This window comes from Herpailurus yagouaroundi, unplaced genomic scaffold (assembly GCF_014898765.1).
Source record: "Herpailurus yagouaroundi ecotype Mexico unplaced genomic scaffold, PumYag 207, whole genome shotgun sequence".
Classification (NCBI taxonomy): domain Eukaryota; kingdom Metazoa; phylum Chordata; class Mammalia; order Carnivora; family Felidae; genus Herpailurus; species Herpailurus yagouaroundi.
The window spans coordinates 1792121-1810740 of record NW_024412438.1 but is presented as its reverse complement, the minus strand read 5'-3'; the positions used below and the strand labels follow the sequence as shown (position 1 = coordinate 1810740).

Below are 18620 nucleotides of genomic sequence, written 5' to 3'. Positions count from 1 at the left end.
AGCTGGACGTTTCCTCAGGGGCATATGGGTCAGTCTGCCTGTTTGAGTTCTCAGACGAGAAGGAGGGAACCGCAGTGGTCCCCGAACCCGTGCCCTGGCACCCTGGTCCCTGCGTGCCCGTGGATGGTCCTAGGAAGCAAAGGATTCAATGGCTGTGTCAGTCGGGCCGAGCAGAGAGAAGCAGCAGACATCTGAGCCTCCGCTAGACAATGAAAATCCGTAAGGGAGGAACAGAGAAAGCATGAAGAGGGAGGAAAGGGAAAAGGAGAGGAGGTCCACGATTCCCAAGGAAAGAGGTTTCCTTTCTCTTCCCCAGAGCCTCCAGGGAGAGATAAATGTAATTATCAAGCTAGCATGACAGCACGCAAAATAAAAGAGGCACCTGCCAGGTGACCATCTCTGCCGGGACTCGAACCCGGAACCTCTGGATTAGAAGTCCAGCGCGCTCGTCCATTGCGCCACAGAGACCTCACCACACACACAGCATCAGCACCAGAACTGAAAAAGCACATACCTTCTGCATCACCAGCCATCTCGGGCATCCTGCTCTCTCGAGCGGTGGGGGGGCAGGGACAGCTGGAAAATCTGGAGTGGAGATCCACCCGCAGGCTCCGTCAAAGCTTTTCCCAGTACCGTGGGTCCTGGGTCCTCAGAGGACTGGAGGACCGGGGCGGCAGTCGTTTTCAGTCCCAGAAGCTCCGATGGGGCAGGATGGAGCTGGAGCCTGGGCCCCTTCCTCTCCATCCCCAGGGAGGAGGCAGGAAAGGCTCTCTATTCTCATGCTAATTAGGCAAAGCTCACCCAGCCCAGCCAGGGAACCGGGGACCAGGTCTACCGCCACCCCTCTCCCTCGCTGTGGTTTCATCCCACCCGGATGCTCTCAGACAGGGGCTGGGCAGAGCTGGGGGATCCAGGGAAGCCCTCCTTTCCCGAGACAAAGGACCTGCTCCCGTAAAGAGACAGCGTGAAGGCGGAGGCAGCACCAGGCGGGGAAGCCGGGCTCCGGGACACGGGTCCAGCTCTCAGCCCTAAGAGCCGCACCCGTCAACCCGTCAAGCCCGGGAAGAGATAGCCAGGGTCTGATGTGCTATGCCTTCAGCATCTCCCCTGGAATTATGGATGAGGAAGAGACGGAAGTGTGGTGAGTGTGTGTGTGTGTGTGTGTGTGTGTGTGTGTGTGACAAAGAGAGGGGAGGGTGAGAGTGGCAGCTCCCTAATGAAATACAGATGGTCCTCGCACAGCCCTCGGCGGTCACCTACCTGCTCCCCTCCCCCACCTTCCCTAGCTCCCAGTCTGTCCTCCTCTCTTCCCAGGACCCCCGGATTTAAAGATTGGGGCTTTCTCAGCTGCTGGGCTTGCCTGAGGCATCCGAGGACAATCAAATGGGCCAGCCCTCCGCAACCACACACAAAGACCTCCACACCCAGCCCAGACCCAGGAAAACAGTTCCTAGTTTTAAAAGGCTCCTTGGGAGGCTACAGTTGCTAATCACTGTTGGTCACAGTGTCCCCCCCCACCCCGGGGCTGGTTCTTCTGAATGTCTAATCCAAGTCATTCCCACCTCAGCTTCTGCTCTTTTTCTCTCGTTTGACTGCCAGACACATTCAGGGGACAGTTGCCTTCCATGCTCCCAATGGCAATGCAATGATTTAAAGACCGACTCGGTGTTCCCCACCCCACTCCCACTTAAAAGGTTACAATACAAGCAGAGAGCTGACTCCCCCACCTTCCCTCTGTGTGTGCATCTATTCCCAGCACTCGACACCACCGACTGACTCCCATCACAGTCTAAGGCCATTCTTTCTAACCCGCGAGGCCGGCTGATGGTCAAGTGAAGGACGACGTGATAACACAACGTTCTTGGACTGGAAGATCTCGGAGGGCCCTGAGAACTCTAAGACTCACCCTCCCCTGGCCGTTCAGTTCACACAGCCCCAAGGAGGAGATCTGGGCAAGCATGGGACCAAGGTGAGTCAGTCGGGTCAGGGGGCCAGGAGAAGACCAACACCTGGGAAGAGACAGCCACCCAACCAAGCTTGCCTTCCCCGCCCCCAGGACCTAGAGGCAGAGAACAGGCCTTTCTTAATACACCTACCCTAGACTACTCCAAGAACATGACACGCAGAACTCAAAGCTGGCCAGCTATCACAATACTTGGGTTGACCAGTGACAAGATGCCAGTCAAAGGGCTAGTCAGGAAGCCTCGGGTGCCTGTAGAGGGAAGCTCAACCTCCCAAGCCAGCCAGGAACCACGCGAATGCAAAACAGGTCCTCAGGACATTTCCCATCAGGCTCCACCAAAGTTCTCTTAGGCGCAGACCCACGTCCCCCACTCTTCATAAAGATGGCATCCTACACCCAAATCTGCCTGTCCCGAGCTTTGCCCAAAGGTTCGTTGCCTCTGAAGAGGTCACGTGTTCTCCACACCCCGAATGAAGAGTCCCAGCTCCCCAGCACTTTCCAAGGGCCCCATTCATTGCGTGCAATGCTCTTGCTTGGTGCTGGGGACACCATGACGAGGGAAAATAATGGCACGGTCTTGCCCTCAAGGACCCCGTGGGCAAATTGCAGCATAGGAACTATCCTGAAAGATGTACAGGAGAAAAGCCAAACTCCGTCTTACGGCCCACCGAATAAGGTGTCAAGTTTTCCAAGTTCACACAAAGATTCAGCTGCAGTAGCAAGCTGCAGCTGACTTGCCCCGAATCCCTGCGGAAATGAACGTAACAGCCTTCCACTTCCCCAGGGTAAGTTGGGGGCAATGATAAGTGCCATGGATAAAGATTAGCTGTGACCTCATAGAGCAAGGTGTCGTCCCCTTCCTGCCTCAGTCCCATGAGTCACAAGTCTTGCCTCTGGTGCCTGAGTTGCCTCCTGCCTCTTGAATAACCTTCCTTTATCTTTCCCTCACCCCCACAGCAATCTCCCCATTCTAGCAAAACCCCCCTCCCAGGACCCCTTCTCCTCACGATCTCTATCAACAAAAATCCTCTGGACTGTCCAAGGTTTTTCTCAAATAAGGGACGTCTCTGACTTATCTAGCTTCACTTTATCATCCATAAATCAGATAAAGCTTCTTGATAAGTGTGAATAATGTCTCCAAACTGGATTTTTCATTTAAAAATGAGGAGGGAAACCATCAAAGAAAGCGGTGGTTGTAACGAGGCAGGAAAGGTGAAGTTAAGTCATTCCCAATGATTGAGGACAGTACGTCTTCTTCTTTTAACCTAGGTACACCATTTGTGTTTATGCAGACCCTTGAGAACATGAGTCCATTCCTTTTCCAAAAAATGTTTTGCACTGATTTAATTCTCCAAAGATCCATGACTCAAACATTACTCATGCCTCTAACTGAATACCACTCTTTGACACCACAGACACACCGGTGATGCTCATACATTATTTCATTCATAAAGTGTTGCTGGGATACAATACGATAAATGCCAAAAGAAAAAAGAAAAAAATCTCCCATTGGCCCAGGAACAAATAAAATTAAATGCTACACCCTACTGTGGTCTTGCTCACAGCTTCCCTAGGGTGCCTGTACCCATCAGCCCGTGTTTTAAATGCTAAGGGATTCAGATGGAATGAGACAGTTGAAATAGACGTTTGGACCATACAGCCCTTACCCATGATGGCCTCATCTTGCTGTGCCTGCTCTGTCCCAAACCTATTCCTTCACATCCACGGTGGGCACATCCTCTAAAAGTGGTATGTCCCTACTTCAGCAACCTCCCTATTTTAGCCCCCTTCACCCCTCTGCTAAGCACCTTCCAGGGAGGCCACAAAGGAGCTCTGAGAAGTCAGAGCTTCCTCTAAGAGGGAAGAAGTGCAATGATCCAGGTAATTAGTGGGCCTGCGAATCAAGCCAAAAGAGGACAAATAAGGGCAAATTCTACCTGAATCATCACAGCCTAGATTCCAAGTCTAGCACAGCACAATGGGTTACTCTCAAGACTCCCCAAGGGGAGACCTGGACCCAGGCTGTCTGGACAATGGACCGTACCTCCAGGGACGAGTCAAGGTCAGAGGAGTCCACACAGAGGTCCACCCTCTAGGGAGTCTGAGGAATGGTGAAGAATCCGGAGATGGAATCCAGGAAACCGTAGAGAATTCTAGAGAGTGTGTTCCAAGGATATAAATTCTCTCTTCGGTCAAGAAGCACGAGGAAGCCGGCAGCATTTAATGAACAGACAGGCAGCGGGCCATCAGGCCCCACCAGCTCTTTCTGGGAATTTGGAGGGAGACGTTCTCTCTGCTTCGCCCCAATTTCCCAAAAGTGAGTTACTTCCCGGGGCTACCTACCCCTCGTTCCTCCTCTGCTCTCTCTACGCCTGCGGTTCTGACCCTAAGCCACCATTCTCATGCGTTCGGTACCAGCTCCCCGGTCCCGTCTCCTTACGGTGTCTTCTTGCTGTCGCCTCCATTTCTCGTCTTCTCCAGGGCACGTCACCCTTAGTCACGTCCTGACTTACATGCCCCTCCCACTCTGTCCGTACCTCTGCACACTCCTGTCCATGCCCTTTCTCCCCACTTGCCGTGTGCACTTGGCACTCTCCGATCTTTCCCCCACTGGGTCTACTCTGTGGCGTGCCCTGTTTCTTGGCCACACCCCCACCTGTTCTCATCTGGGGTCCATCTGTTCCAAGCACTGCTGTCCACACCCCCCACTCCTGGCCTCCAGCACGCTCAGCCCGCTGCTGGCTGCTGCCCCTGTCACCGCGCCGCCAGCCATGAGGCTCTCTGCTCCCCAGGCCTCTGAGCTCCTCCAACCTCGCCCTTGCTCACTGTGCTCTCGTCGCTTGCTCTGAAGTCTTGATATGTTCCCTCCTTCACCATCAGGCCCTCTCTTCCTTTCCTCTAGATTTCGGTCTCCAGGCTTCTTCCCTTTCCCCCGCTGCCCAGATCCCTGCCGCCTCCTGAATCTTCGGTCTACGGGACCTGTTCTTCTGAGTCTCCTTCCAGCCCGTCCATACGGTGCCAGATTCCTGTCCAGAATGACCTGCTGGTCCTTCTCTCCACCATGACCACGTCCAGAAGTCCAAGGAGCTCCATGCCGTCCCACACACCTGTGTCTGCTTTCCCCGCCTGGGACTCCGTGCTCCATGCGCTACTGGCTTTAAAACCGGGGGCCCCGATTGGGCCTGTTGATCGCCCGGCACTGAGTGGCCACGGGGACGGGCTGACAACCAGGTTACTTAATCTTCGGTCGCCACAGTGACGTGGTCCCTAAGAGGGCAGATGTTCTAGGCCAGAGGCCAAAGAGTCGGAAGACGGCCCCTTAAAGCATCAATGACTCTGGTCACAGGCCCAGGGGCGGGAGAACATCAGTTATGCCCACTGTTAGGAGTAAAGGGGCTTTCTTGGTCTCTGGCCTCTACCACACAGCTCCCCTCCCCGTCCAGCCAGGAAGCAGCCTTGAGGGGAACATCAAGTTCACCCTGTAGAGCAGAGCGACTCCACAGCAGCAAGAGAAGAAAGGTGTTCTGCCACCACGCATCGGTTTGCACCAAACGTGTGACCGTGAGCATTTCAATCCCAGGGACCAAACCCGCCCTCGCACAGGGGCCTCTGTCTGAGAAATCAGGAGGGTCTGCAGCTCGTCCTTACCCAGCAGCCGGTCACTGCCCACCTGCCACGCAGGACTGGCCCTTCTCAGAGCTGTCCCCACACCAAAGACGGGGTGCAGGGGAAGCATTTTGACTTTGAGTAACCCAGTCGGTTGCCCTCAGGCTCCTCCCAAAGGAAAGAGTTGGATTCTCACGGTCCTCCCTCCTGCTGTCTGTCAAGAGTCTAAGAAACAGTATTAGCAGGAGGCATAATGATGATAAAAGAATTTTTTTTAATTATTTATCTCATTTTATCATCAGCACTCTCTTAGATTGTGGAAGGAGTGACGACCGTGATCTTCCTTTTACAAAAGAAAAACCTTGATCAAGGACAGGCCGTGGCTGGCCCAAAGTCATCAGCCAGGAAGTAGCGGGGGGCTGGGCTCTGCCACAGGCAGGCAGGTGTCCCCGGATGGTACCTGCTGAGAGACAGGGCACCCACGACACCGGTCTCGGACCTTCCCCGCAAGTCTCTTCCCTACCCTTACGATGGAGGGGAGGTGCCCCAGGGACAGGACAACAAGGAGGATGGGTGGGGGAAGGGCAACACCCTAGATGGAGGGCAGCACCTAGTGAGGGTGAGCGAGCCCCCCAGCCCGTGGTCTCCCCCCAGTGGCTCATTCTCTCTCGAGTCACCAAAGGTCAAAGCAGAGGAAACCAACGTCTAGATTAATGAGATGCTTTGCCCAAGGACAGCCAGCTGGTCTTCCACAGCGCTGCACCCAGCCCCAGGCTTGCTGACCTCTACTTCAGGGCTCTCCTTTTGCTACCATGGGGTCACTCCAACGGGGGTTTCTATACAGAGTGTGGGGAAGGGGACGGTATGTTTAGCCTTCAGTCGTCCCCGGAAACGGGACAACCAAAAGGATCAAGGAGCCTCGTCCTGGAATCACTGAGTGCTAAAAATGGAAAAAGACTTTTAAATAATTAAGTTTCATTTTTGACCTTATGTATTAGCTGAATTTTTACCACGCGATCTTATTACTTTTATAAATTAAAAAAAAAACTGGTTTGGAGATTAAATTGATAATGCTAAGTGGGTGAATGTTTGCTCTTTATTTTGTGTGTTTCTGTAGTCTATAATTTTTGTCAACCCTCTCCATCTGTAATTACATAGATTAGTAAACTCGTGCCCATAGAAATTAAATTACTTATCCAATATTACAAAAATAGACTAACTGCTGTGGTCCACTTGGAAACATACAGACTTCAAAGGCAGGATTGAGCAAGGTTGGAGTCCCAGTGCGTCAGCTTACTGCGTGGTGAGGAGCACCTACATGAACCTCTCTGAGACTCGGCTGGCCTGTTTATTTCAAAATGTGCACAAGTAATGCCTGCCTTCGGAGGCCACTACAAGGAATAAATGAGGGGAGGTGGCGAGAACCCCAGGGAGCCTCACGCCTGCAGTCTCCATTTTCATAGAGACCGGGCTGTAGGCTCGAGGTCTCCTTTCCTCGGCGACTTGAGCCTCGCTTGTGCCGAGATGTTCTTGCTCAGGTCACTAACCGCTTCCTGGTCATCAGGTTCAAGAGCGTCGCTTCACCTTTCTGCAGCATTTCGGGCCACACACATCTGTGCTCTCTCCTCTATACTCTTTTTTTTTTTTTTAATTTTTTTTTCAACGTTTATTTATTTTTGGGACAGAGAGAGACAGAGCATGAACGGGGGAGGGGCAGAGAGAGAGAGGGAGACACAGAATCGGAAACAGGTTCCAGGCTCTGAGCCATCAGCCCAGAGCCTGACGCGGGGCTCGAACTCACGAAGCGCGAGATCGTGACCTGGCTGAAGTCGGACGCTTAACCGACTGCGCCACCCAGGCGCCCCTCTCCTCTATACTTTTATAGGGCTCTCCTCCTATACCTTGGCTCCTCCTTCTCTGTCCCCTCACCGGGCCCTCCCCCTCCTTCTTAAATACCCGTGGCCCTAAGAGCAGAGGTTATCAGACCGCTGGCCCGACTGTCAGCAGCATTTTTATATTATTAAGTAGAAAAGAAGAGAAATGGCAGGACAGGATAGGGCACAACAAAACAAGAAAGAGAACAGCAGAACGTATCAGCCTCTAAGAAGAGCGTGCATCATTTCCGGAATGTTCGTTCCAGTACTCCTACAGGTGTTTTGTGTAGACTCTTGTGTTCTAAGTCACAAGAAAATAAATGAATTGATTTCTTCTGTGGGTTGTGGTCGAAAGCACTGCCCTAAAGTATGCGTGGCCTCTCTTCTCTTCTCCTGTCTCCCCGAATGATCTGAAAAAGCACTGGCTGTGATGAGCCGAACATGCCCATTTCCACACCTACGGCCAGACGCCTCACCTGACACCCAGACTGGAATATTCTGTTGCCTAGACATAACACTCCCTACATGACTCACGGGCACTTCGATGGTAAACTGTACAAATCTGAACTTACATTTCCTCGTAAATCCTCTGCTGTTTATGACCTCCTAATTTACTTCATGGTAGCACCATCCACCTACTCGCTTATTAATTAATTTATTCTGCAAATCCACGAATGTGTGCTATAGGCCACGACACGTGCTAGGCACTGGGAACACAAAGACGCGGAAGACGTCACATCTGTCCTCGATAAGGGCACGGTCAGAGACAGAAAACAAACAGAATCCCAAAACAAAGCTGCCCAACTGTGGAGACACGTCCAGCATGCTACGATACTAGAAACGTGGGTCCGAAGGTCTGAGGAGGTTTGCCCGAGCCACGGACGTAAGCTGCACAAAGTCAGAACAGTTGTTCACCGGAGCAAGAGGAGAGGCGGGGCCAGGGCGTGTGTGCGTGCACGTGCATATGTGTATGCGTGTGTGCACACGTGTGTTGGGGACCCCAAGGAAGAAAGGCGCGCCAAGAAGAGAGGACAGCGTGATAAAGCTACACCTCACCCCTCGTTCCTGTGTGAGAAACCACAAGAAATGCGGAGTCACTGAAGCCCGGAGTCCCAGGCAGGGGGTGACAGCCCGTGGCCGGAAGACCAGATCGGAGAGACCTTCGTACATCATGTTAAAGGACTTCAATTATAATCCCGCAGAAGCCAGAGGCCGTGAAGGGTTTTAAGGAAGCGAGAACTGTGTTTTGGTGTGCATTTCACATAGATCATTCTGGATGCATGTGGTAGGCAATTTCGAGAGGGCCCAGCCAGGAGGCTTCAAGGTAAGTTATCACAGAGGTCTGCACCCCAGCAAGAGAACCGGCTACACACAGTGAACTGAAGGGAGAAGACGAATTTGAGAGGAGACTATGAGGGAGACAGGCTGGTCATCCAGGGCGGGGTCCGCCATGACGCCTTCGCCCAAGTGCACGCTCAGGATTTCAGCAGCGGCTGTGATCAGCCTGTTCCCTCTCTGCAGTCCTGAGATGCACACACCCCCACCCCCACACCCCCACTCCCACCCGCACCCCCGTCTCCATTGCTGCTTCTGGCCCACTGCAGACAGCGCATCCTTCGAAGGCAGGGCTATTCGAGTATTTGATTTTTTTTTTTTTTTTAAACATTTATTTAAAGACAGAGAGAGAGAGACAGAGTGCAAGTGGGGTAGGGGGAGAGAGGCGGGGGACACACAGAATCCGAAGCAGGCTCCAGGCTCTGAGCTGTCAGCACGGATTCCAACGCAGGGCTCGAACTCACGGACTTTGAGATCATGACCTGAGCAGAAGCTGGATGCTTAACTGACTGGGCTGCCCAGGCATCCCTGATTTTTAGTTTAATGTTTATTTATTTTTGAGAGAAAGAGACAGAGACAGAGCGTGAGCAGGGGAGGGGCAGAGAGAGAGGGAGACACGGAATCCGAAGCAGGCTCCAGGCTCCGAGCTGTCAGCACAGAGCCCGACGCGGGGCTCGAACCCACGAACTGCGAGATCATGACCTGAGCCAAAGTCAGTTGCTTAACCCACGGAGCCACCCAGGCGCCCCTATGTGAGTATGCTAATAACCCCTCAGTTTTCTCTCTGCAAGTGGCCCCTTCCCCTTCCACCCATCTGACACATGGCCGACAGAGCAATGGTGATCTTTCTGGGAGGCAAAACCCCTTGATGATCCTCTGGAGCCCCGAGAAGACCCTGACGGCCATCTACAAGTCTGATTCCTGCCCCTCTTTCCAACCTCATTTATTACCATTCCCCACCCACCTCCAGCCTCATGTTGCACAATGCCAAAATACTTACAGTTCCGTCAAATTAAAAACACAAAAACCCCCAAACTGTTCTGGTTCCACACTGATAAGCCCAGGGATGCGCTGTTTCCTCTTTCTAGAATGCTCTTCCCTTCTCCCCACTCTCGCATCTGCTGGGGAGCCGCCCCTCCTCCTTGAAGAACCAGCCCAGTCACTTCCCTTTCTGTCTTCCCCCTCTTCCCCGAGGTCCACCACTGCCCTAGCAGACTGGAGTGCACCCATCATCTCACCGTCCCCGCCCTTGCACACGGGGCTCTTAAAGCACAGAGCGCGAGGGGCTGTGTCCTGCCGGGGCAGGCGGGGTGGGGGGCAGGGGGCGGTGAGGATCTCCAGCCCCTTCTATCTTGTCAGTCTGAGCAGCATCTATCTGGCAGGTCCTAGCAGCTCGATATACGTTTGCTGGGGGAAAATAAACAACTTCTAGAACAGGTCTCTGTCCTCCTGGCCCGGAGACTGTTCCAGAATACCACACTTCTTAATTTTTATAGTGGAAGAATTAGAAGGGAAGTCTTAGAAGGGGACCTGAGAGCTTGAGACTTTTTCTGCTGCTCTGCCTCCGGGTGGTGTTGAAACGGCCCACTTTCTCCAGGGCTCCAGTCTCTACACGCAGGGTCCTGAATATTCCCCACGAGATGGGTCCCAGAAGCTTAACCTCAACACAGCTTCAGCAAAACTAATCTTCCGCCGTCCCCAAACACTGCACCCCATGAAGACTGTCCTTACTCCGCAACCGCTTTCCGTGGTTCAGCCTTTTCCAGGTCAGCCACTCACACCCCCAAACTGAGAGCAGGCCTTGCCCTTTCCCACAACCAACACCAGCCACGGCACCTCCTTTGTGTCCCAGTGCCGCCAACCCAGTTCAGAGCTGCTGGATTTCATTCCTGGATTTCTATGAACACCGTTTCACAGATTTCCTTGGAAGAAGCTTTGCAAATAAGTTTTTTACAGTGTTGTTGACTTTAGTCATCTCTGCATCCTGCGTGGGGCTCGAACTCGCGACCCTGGGGTCAAGAGTTGCACACTCTTCTGAGTGAGCCAGCCGGGTGAGCCCCTAAAATCTGCTCACCACAGAAGCACATAGTCACTCTTAAAAAGTGAACTACGGGGGCGCCTGGGTGGCGCAGTCGGTCAAGCGTCCGACTTCAGCCAGGTCACGATCTCGCGGTCCGTGAGTTCGAGCCCCGCGTCGGGCTCTGGGCTGACGGCTCGGAGCCTGGAGCCTGTTTCCGATTCTGTGTCTCCCTCTCTCTCTGCCCCTCCCCCGTTCATGCTCTGTCTCTCTCTGTCCCAAAAATAAATAAAAACGTTGGAAAAAAAAAAAGTGAACTACATCATATAAATAATTATAGCCCCCCTCCCGTATGCCTTAAACCTCACGCCCACTGCAGATATCATAGTTTTCCAAGCTGCATATGTATCTGAACAATAAAAGCACTCATCAGATAGCTACCATGTGCCAGGCTCTAGACGAAGCCCTTCAAATAGATTCATTTATTTAAGCCTCACGTGACACAACCCTAAGGGAAATGTGCTATTATCATCCGCTCTACTCGCCACGCACAGAAAATAAAGCACTGAGAGGTTAAGCACCTTGTCCAAAGTCACACAGCCAGTAGCTAGCAATTCATATCCTTAAACACACATTTACGCGTAGATGAGACGGGCCAGAGGCACGTATGTTGCTGTAGGCTTCTTTCCCGTTACACAAAAGGGGTAATAGCACGCGTATTTTCTCGGTATTTTCGCCTAACAATACATCTTGGTTATCTTTCCATGTTGGTATGTATAAATTTACCTCATTCTTTTTAACTGTTATGTGTTATTACAGAGTACAGGCACAGTATAATTTATTTAACCAATTCACTATTGATGGGTACTTAGGATGTTTGCCATTTTTCACTACTGGAAACAATGGCATGATTCACATCCAGGCACATAAATTACGGCGCTCGTGTGTGACTAGACGTACAGCACAGATTTGTGGAAACGACACCGCCGGTATTTTAATTTTTAATTTTGATACATTCTGCCAAAACATCTCCAAGACAACTGTACCAATTTACATTTTCACTGACAATAAATGAATTTGCCTATTTCCCCAAACACTTGCCAACACTGGATATGATCCATCATTTTAATTTTTAACAATCGGACAGGTCTTTGATACTTTTTTAACAATCTCAGATCTCTTTGTTACTTTAACTTGTATTTCTCCAAATCCAAATGCAGCTGACCGTTGTTCAGATGTTTACTGGATGACTGTATTTCTTCTGAAAATTCCCACTCATATCCTTTGCTAATTTTCTATTGGATTGTTTGCCTTTTTATGTGTATTTATTAGATACTTTGCATGTTACCATGTAATACTTTGCTGTATGTATTGTAAATAAAATGTTTCCAGTCTGTCATTGACTTTTAAATTTTGTTCATGGTTTCTACAATTAATCTTTTTTTTTTTTTTTTTTAAAGAAAAACTAAGCAGTAAAACTTGTCAGTCCTTTCTTTTATGCAGTCTGGGTTCTTCGTCTGGCTTGGGCATGTCTTTGCCACTCCGAGAGTAAACATATTTTTCTTGTGTTTAGCAATGTCCTTTGGTTTGGTTTGTTTATAAAATTCAGTACTTCCATCCAGCTGAAATTCATTTTTGTATACGGTGTGAGGGAGGGCTCGACCTACCCCATCCCAACTTGCAAACAGATAACTGATTATTCTAATACCACTCATTGAAACAGCCCAACCCTCAGTCATTGATTAGAAGCGTAGTATATGAGGTACTGTATAATTCTTCATACACTAAATTCCCACATTAGTTTGTGACCATGCTCCCTCTCCTATTCCATCAGACTATTTGTATATTCCTGGGAAATACTTCAATGTTTTCATTGCTTTCATTTTATTTTATTTTTTTTTAATTTTTTTAATGTTTATTTATTTATTTTTGAGACAGAGAGAGACAGAGCATGAACGGGGGAGGGGCAGAGAGAGAGGGAGACACAGAATTGGAAGCAGGCTCCAGGCTCTGAGCCATCAGCCCAGAGCCCGAGGCGGGGCTCGAACTCACGAACCGTGAGATCATGACCTGAGCTGAAGTCGGACGCTCAACCGACTGAGCCACCCAGGCGCCCCGCATTGCTTTCATTTTAAAGTCACTTAGCATAGCTGGAAAACCCTCTCCCCAACCTCCCCAACCTCCCCAACCTCCCGAACCCTATGTGTTTAAAAAAAAAATTGTGGTTATTCTTGATTTTTCTTTTCTAAAGGAATGTTAGGATCGATGGGGCAAGTCCCATAAAAGTAAAATACTGGGACTCAGCATGGGACTGCGCTGAATTTACAGATGACGAAGGAGAAAAAAATCAACGCCTTTGTCGTTTTGAATCTGAGGACTAATCTTTAAATACCGACTCAATCACTTAACATCCTGCCACAAAATTTTTCTCACTGACTGGGAGAAAGATAAGACTCTTGGGTATCTGATATGCAAGTCTAGTTTAGATATGCAAATCTAGTTTAGATATGCAAATCTAGTTTAGAGCCAGGTCACCAAATGCATTTCTCCCTTTAGTCTCACCCACAAAGTTTTTCAAACAGAACAGCGCACTTACTGTATCCTGAACCCTCCGTCCCCCTCGCCAGACAAGCTACGCGATTCGAAGGCGGTAGCCCACAGATCCTTTGTTTTCTTGTCTTCACGCCATAGTCCTGGCGCTCTGGGTCTATCCAAGGTCCCCCATTACCCTGGGCAACGCAAGAATAGTTGCATTTTCCTTCACTGGCTTAAAGAGATCCGAATTTAAGGGCAAAAAAGAGGGGAGATCTATGATTAAACGCCCTCCGGCAACATACTGCTCTCAGCACCCGTGGGTCAGAGAACCTGCCGTCGTGCAAAGCAACAGACTGTGGGACCGGAAGCCTGACGAGGCCTTGGTGGCACACAAGCCCTCACCGCGGCTCCCCCAGAGCCTCTTACAGATGGGCCGCGTACTCGAAGGGATGTGGAAAGAACCGAGATAACATCACCTGACCAGAGAGGGCTGAGGTCAGCCTCGGATGTGTTTGATGCGTGTGCCTGACACACGGAGGGCAGAGGAGCCACTGTGGGCCCAGACGCCGGGAAGAGGCTGCGTTACGGCAAAGCGACCACACCGAGGGAGCAGAGGATCGGGAATGGCCAGGGGTCAGGGTGGCCACACGAGGGCAGCAGAGAGCTGGCGAGACAGCCGCGCGGGGCAAGCGCCATCAAGGAATCGGCAAGGGAAAATCCCGCTCCAGGTAGCACTTTGTATTGAGTCAGTGGGCACCGACCAAGAACGTACGGTCCAGCCAGGCAGGTGGACAAAGCCCCTCACACGTCTGCTCCGGGGTGAAGGGGGCACAGGGAAAGGTAACTTCCGTGTACTGAGTTCTCAGGAGCTTCACACGAATGTCCTCCCCCTTCGCCACAAGCCGGCAGGGCAGTCCACGGTAGGTCTAACGCTTAGCAAATGAAAACCCTGGTCTCAGACAAAGGAGGTGCCCAGCTGGTCCACCCTCAAGCACAGGCGAGCCCGGCTTCCAAACCCGTGCTTCTACCCTTCCTGCACTGTCTCTTCAATGAGCCAGGGACGGCTCCTAGAACTTGCTTAACTCTCCTAGAGCAGGACAGGCCGTCACTCCTGGCCCATCGTAGTCCGTCCCAACACTAGCCGGGGCTCGCAGGAACGGAGTGAGAATATACCCTAAGTGCATCTGCTAGCAGCAGCAGCAGCCGTGGTCAGCCTGACACATGTCCACATGTGCACCGGGGGACAGCCGCCCACAGGGCATCTGGGGGCAAACGTGGTGTCGCCTGCGGAGGCAACACTGCTCTAACCATAGCATGCTCTGGATTTCGAGGGCTGACCAAGATATTAGGACCAAAACGGACCCCACGTGACCAGGAATGAGCCAAAGAGACAGCCTGAAACCAAGAACAGCAGAAAAAGCTACAAAAGAGCTAGGAATAGCCTCTCGTGTTGGACTCGCAGCCATCGGGCATGGCCTCATTCACCTACGAGGACCTGTTCGGAACCCAAGTATCCAAGGAAAAACGATCAGAGAAGAGGTTCCAATGAAAAAAGAACTGGCAGGAGGTTAGGAGTGTGGACACGTTCACACCTGACACCCAGGAGGTTGAGGGGAGGTTGACAGACGGTCTCCGGGCCTCCAGAGGCTGGTGAAGAGGGAGAGATACCTTCTTCTGCGAACCAGAAGGAAACACTTTAAGTGGCAGAGGGAGATCTACTCTGGGCCGAAGGAGAAAGTTCTTGATTGCAAAACTCAGAGCGTAAAACCAAAGACTCTCAGCGTGATGAGTGAGACCGTTCTCTTCCATGCGTTTAGTCAAGCGTTTCTTAAGCACCTATTACGTGCCAGACATCGTCAAGTGCGATATCCTTTGGCCACTGGCAACACAACTTTGCTCCAAGCTGACAGAGCCTCCTCCCTGCTTGGAGATTCTGTCCACAGAAGGAGCGGCACAGGGGACAGAGACAAACCAAAGATGCATTATTAAGATGGAAACTGAACACGATAGGTGGTCACGAGGCAGCGGGAAGGCCCCTCTGGGGAGGTAACACGGAAGCTAATGTGTGCAAGCAGGAGCAGTTTCGCACAGAGCACAGAGGCAAGGCTCCAGCTCGGGAGGGGGCGGCCAGCACAGAGGTCGGGGGTGTTAGAGACAGATACTCCGGCCGGGGGGACCCGGTGTGGCCAGGAGGCTACAGGGGGTCAGAAAGACAGGACAGGGCCAGGACAGGGGCTTTGTAAACAAGGTTAGCAATCGCTGCAGAGGAAGAGTCAAGAAAACCACTTATTGAAAAACTCAGGTATTTTCTGCTTTTTACACACCTGCATTCTAATGAGCCACTGACACGTAGGGTTCGCTCACGAGTTGGCGAGGAGACACGGGCTGTGGCGTGTGGTTTCTCGGGGCCATCGGGGTCTAGGCACCATCTGGGGACACTCGTTAATAGCAAGGCGGGCAATCTTCGTTGTGAAGTTGCAGACCCAGAATCTCCCGGGCCCCTGCGGTATTTTTCACAGGCGGATATACGGGCTTGCTGGAATGCGCGGGCACTTTGGAGCCACACCTGCGTTAAGATCTCAGCTCTGCCTGTTAATGTGTGGCTCAAAGGAGGTCACCACATTCCCCGAGCCTCCTCGTTCTCATCTGTAAAACGGGAATCATAGCGACCGACAAGTCGTGCGTGCGAACGAAATGATCTAGCACATGCCAAGTGTTGGACACACAGCAAGCACTCTGTGAATGTCGAGTGAACAAGTGTGTGCATGAATATATGAACTCCATGCATGAATTAAAAGCTAAATATACATGTTCGCTCTTTGCAACGCTCGCTCTTTTGAGTCTGCAATGTTCTCTACCACCAGCAGAGAGCCCAGGATCTCAGGGAGCGGAGGTGGGGTCCTGGGCAGATACCGGCCTCCACACTCTGCCTCCTACTTAGCCTTTCTTCTCTCTTCTCTGTTCCACTGGCCTAGCTATTCTGAACCACCACTACCCCCGACTCCTTCCGCCCCTCCCCTCCCCTCCCCTAAAATATAAAATAATTCACTCGGCTTTTCTTCCCTTCCAGTCTGCCCTGAAGATGATCCCCCCCAGCTGGTTGCTAGGGAGACGGTCCGAGTAACAGGTGCCACTGAGGTTGGTCTGTTGACCAACCCTTCTCAGTTGGTCCAGGACTTTCCCATCTTGACACTGCAAGTTCCGGAACGTGCCTCAGTCCCTGGCAGGCCAGGCCAGCTGGTCACCGTACTCAGCCCTTCCTCTACACAACCGAAAGGTGCTGTGCTTCGCGGCACTGTCCGCACAGCGTACGGATGGCTGGGTCCTACAGTAGTGTTCTGGGTGTTATCTCTAGCCTGCCCACAGCAGCAGACAAGCCCACACTCAGTGGGTCCTACTCGATGTCATGGTGCTGTATCTGTGGTGCCCACAAGGGTCAGGCTTCTGAGTCCAACGATGTGCACCCTCCAGTCCATCCATCCACCACTGCCAGAGTTATCGCTCTAAAATGCAAATCCGGCGCTGACATTTCCCCGCTTGAAACCCTCCGATGGCTCCTCGTCTGCAGAATTAGGAACACTCTCTGGCATAAATTCCTTGAACGATCCAGCGACAGCGGGCCATGGTCCTTCTGGCTTTCCTGCTTTCGCATCCACCGCCCCCTCTTTTGCTAATGCCTCCGTCCTTTCTATACCTGGTCAACTCCTCGTCCTTCTTTAAGGTTTCCCACAGATGTACTCTCTGCCTCTCCTGGGGTTCTGCTGGGCCACATATGGGACGGCACCATAGTATTTATCCCAGCGTGTAGCAATTATGTGTTTACACGCCGATCTTCCCTACTGGACTCTGAGTTCCTTAAAGGTTAGCTTCATACTTGCTCATCTCAAGAGCCCAGCACCAAACACTGACATTTTGTTATAGCATTTTTTAACATTCACTCCTATCTTCTGATTCTAAAAAGCAAACCATTACTGTCAGACTGGTCTTAATTACCAAGTATTTTGCATCCCTGGATACGCTCCTTTCCCTGACTTTTGCATTTTTCCCCACAGTAAAATGAGGCTCAAAAATTGGGTGGAAATTGGACATGGGGTGAGAACATCTACCGATCATTCTATTTGGTGATTGAGAAAAATAAAACCTGGGGGTTTACAGATTTTTTTTTTTTTATAGACTGCAGCAAAACAGCTGGGTCAAAACACCCCGATTTCAACTAGCATTGCGCATCGGACGTAAAAAACCCAAGAAACTACAAAGGAAGGAAGGAAGGAAGGAAGGAAGGAAGGAAGGAAGGAAGGATCAGGGAGTTCTCTCCTTGGACATATGGTTTTTTGTGTTCTTATAGCCAAGCATCGCTGTCCACGAGGGGTGAGAAGAAAGAAATTGACAACACTCTTGTTTCATTTTGTTTGTATTAACAAATAGACCAGAGAGCCACTACTCAGAAATTTTCTAGAACTCCTCTTTGAGGAAGCAACATATTAGTCAACCTGGAGGTCATTCACTCTGACTTCCCAGCCAAGTCCTGTTTTCGTATTACCCGATGTGAACCTCCACTTACCCATAAGACTTGGATCCTAAGACATTCGGCTATTTTCAAAATTAAAAGCCATCCTCCAAGGATGAAAATTTTCCACAACTGAATATACCCAAAAGGATGAGGCAAGCTCTCAAGTCAATTCCAAGAATTACAAAAATGTATCTTGAAGAAGTGGATGGAAATATGTTGCATGCCTATTAGAATCCTTCACCTTCTTTTGGACACATTGTGTCTTCGTGAACACATACAGAACTGCAGGGGATATGCGGGCGAAATGTGGTTATATACATGTATACACACCTGGAGAAAAGATGGTTTATCAAGCCTATGTGTTTATAAATACGTCATTAAGCCTACGTGTTTATCAATACATCACTTCAGCTAAATTCAGTAGAATCAACAGAGGTTCTACTATTTTCCTGTTTCTACACTAAGCACTGAGAATAACAAGATTCATGAACTATCATTCCTGCCCTCAAAGAGCTCCCAGTTGGCGAAGGAAAACATACTGACAAACCATGGCAACCCACAACGTAAGTGGGGGTTGGGACGGGACGGGAGGGGGGTGGTTTATATCGCACATACTGATAGCACCTAGCAAGGAGTGATTATCTCTGGCTAGGAAACTTCACAGAGGTGGTGGCACCTAATCAAAGTTTGGATAGATAAACCCCAGCACTTAATGAGATGGGCAATCCAGGTATAGGAAATAGTATGTGCAAAGGCACTGAGGCCTGAAATGACATAGCG

The 18620-nt window shown here is 50.9% G+C and overlaps 1 long non-coding RNA gene and 1 other non-coding gene across 3 annotated transcripts; one reads left to right on the top strand and one right to left on the bottom strand.

Moving 5' to 3' along the window:
• Positions 1-394: 394 nt before the first annotated feature.
• TRNAR-UCU (transfer RNA arginine (anticodon UCU)) lies at positions 395-468 on the bottom strand. Its single transcript has one exon. It is a non-coding gene; the product is annotated as a tRNA-Arg (tRNA).
• Positions 469-521: 53 nt separating this feature from the next.
• LOC121015541 (uncharacterized) lies at positions 522-6651 on the top strand. Of its 2 annotated transcripts, none has more exons than XR_005783858.1 (3): positions 522-1141; positions 1600-4280; positions 4866-6651. It is a non-coding gene; the product is annotated as an uncharacterized LOC121015541 (long non-coding RNA). The 2 variants fall into 2 exon arrangements; XR_005783857.1 differs by having other exon boundaries at positions 523-1141; positions 1757-4280.
• Positions 6652-18620: the final 11969 nt, after the last annotated feature.